Consider the following 2,514-nt stretch of genomic DNA (forward strand, 5'->3'; position numbering starts at 1 on the left):
CCTCCTCTTTGAGGGGATGTTGAATGCTTATACCTCCTTGTGAAGTTTTGCTTGCCTCCACATAGAATTAGGGTTTCATGAAGTAGAATGTTGATCTCCTCTTCAATGCTTGAAAAATTATTTTTGTTGCTACTCCAAGGCTTGAAGGAAGATTGAAAATGATCAATTTCTATTGAATGCTTGATCTCTTGAATGCCCGAATGCTTGATTGAATGTCATGTATGTTCAAATGAGAGTAGAAATCCCTCTTATATACTTCCTAGTAGGTGTAATTAATTAATTTTCTGACTTGAGCCGACATAGGAGGGGTTTCTTGTTTTAAATTTGAGATGTGCCAAAGGGATGAGCCTCAAGATAGGTCCCGAATAAGGGATTCCAGGGTGCCACGCCCTGGTCCTAAGGAATCCTAGGGCACCATTCCTTGGTCCTACCCAATTTTGGGGCAGGATCAAGATGCTAGGGTGATTTATAGTGTGGTTTTGTTATGCATGATCATAGTCAAGTCTCCAATCAGGACAATGAGTGCAAACACTAAGGAGAATACCCAAATGCAGTTGAAAATTGTAAGGGGTACAATTTTAGGACATTACAAAACCTAAACATGTGCACTAGATAGTTGTGAAGGACGTTTTGAGGTATCTCTAAGGCACAGTTGATTATGGGTTGAAGTACATTCAACAAGATGGAGTGAAGCTCGAGGGGTTCACAAATGTGAATTGGGAAGGTAGTACAATTAATAGGAAGAGAAATTTAGAGTGTTGTTTCTACTTAAGATCAAGAGTAGTCTCTTGGTACACCAGGAAAAAGAAGTCAATTGCACTGAGTTTTATGGAGGCCAAGTATATGGCAGTTGCTATGGCTACCAGTGAGGCTATCTGGCTTCAAAAACTTCTAGCTAATGTCTTTGATCAGGAGGTAGATCCTACAATCATTTACTGTGATAATTAGAGTTGTATCAAACTCTTTGAGAATCCAATATTTCATGACAATTGAAAGAATATTGAGATCAAGTACCACTTCATTAGAGATTGTGTGGAGAAGGGGATAGTGAAGTTACATTACATTCCTATGGATGAACAAATAACACACATCCTAACCAAGGACTTGATGAAGAGCAAGTTTGTATTATTTATGGTGTTATGTGAAACACCTTCCTCACTAAGAGGGAGTGTGGAGTTTTATGTATCTTGAAAAGTGTGTAATGTGGAAGTTGCTTAGCTCAAATTGAATGTTCAACAATAGAATTTTTTTTATTCTATAAATTATAGAATGTTTCTTAGAGTTGTGAGGTTAACACCAAGAGGGGTTTTATGTGTGAGTTAGTCCTAGTTATGTGAGATAATTTTCCTTTCTCTTGCATCATGTAAGGAAAGTTCTAGTTTGCATGTAAGGAATGTTTCTCTTTAATCATATCATGTGAGGAAAAACATCCTTGAATTCTCTTAAGAAAGGGGTATTTTCAATGGTCGGGGTATTTTCCTCCTTCCCTTCATCAATTTCAACCATATAGATTAGGCCTCCTCTTCTCCTTTCCTTCTTTAATTGCATGGCTGGGATGGTTTCTATATTAATGGGTTTAAACTTTCCTTGGATTTTGACCCTTCTTCCCGCATCATCCAAACATTCAACACTTTATTAGAGCAATCTATATTAGCTTGATGGTCTGTTAACCAACTCATTCCAATAATTACATCATACAATCCTAGGGGTGCCACATAGAGGTCTACCCTTGTTTCAAACTAAGGAATTGTACCCTTTCCCTCGACAAACACTTAGTTACTTCCCTAGCCATTCTAGGGTTTTACCTTAAAGTTAAATTATGTTGTTAGTTCTTGATTTAGGATTTTTTAAAATTTAATTTCTACCATTGCAAAATATTCACTTAGTTGTATAAATTGAAGTGAGCACAAGGCCTAGATTTTAACCTTTCCTCTGATACCACATGTAATAACCCACCATAATTAACTCAACAAAATTTACCATTCTTTTTTTTTTTTTAATTTAATCATTGTATTTGATTCAATTGCATACTATGGGCATCCATCTATTTGGATTAGGCATTCATCCATCTGGGAGGAGCATCTAACCATACGGGTTAGGCATCTGTCCATATGGGACATAAGATTCCATCTATCCAATACAGGATAGGCATCTACCCATACAGGGTAGCCATCTATCCAATCGAGATAGGAGGTGCTCTGGCCAAAGACTTAGACTCATCGGGACCATTTGGGTCCTGAGCCACTCACTAAGTACTACACTCTTCTAATAGAAGTGCACCAAGGTCGCCGTCCTTAGGAGTAATTAAATTACATAATATAAGCTTGAGTTCCGCCTCAGAATTTGGCTTAAAGCCTCGGGAAGTCAAGCGAATCCATACGGGATTTCTTCCGAGTATGCACTAAATTACTTTTTCCATTTTAATTATCTTTCAAATTATAATTCTATTCAATCCTTCTATACCAAGCCTAGACCCCACCCACGAACGCCTGAGTACAAGGGACAACTCCATCC

This window comes from Cryptomeria japonica, unplaced genomic scaffold (assembly GCF_030272615.1).
Source record: "Cryptomeria japonica unplaced genomic scaffold, Sugi_1.0 HiC_scaffold_29, whole genome shotgun sequence".
In the NCBI taxonomy this organism is placed as follows: Eukaryota; Viridiplantae; Streptophyta; class Pinopsida; order Cupressales; family Cupressaceae; genus Cryptomeria; species Cryptomeria japonica.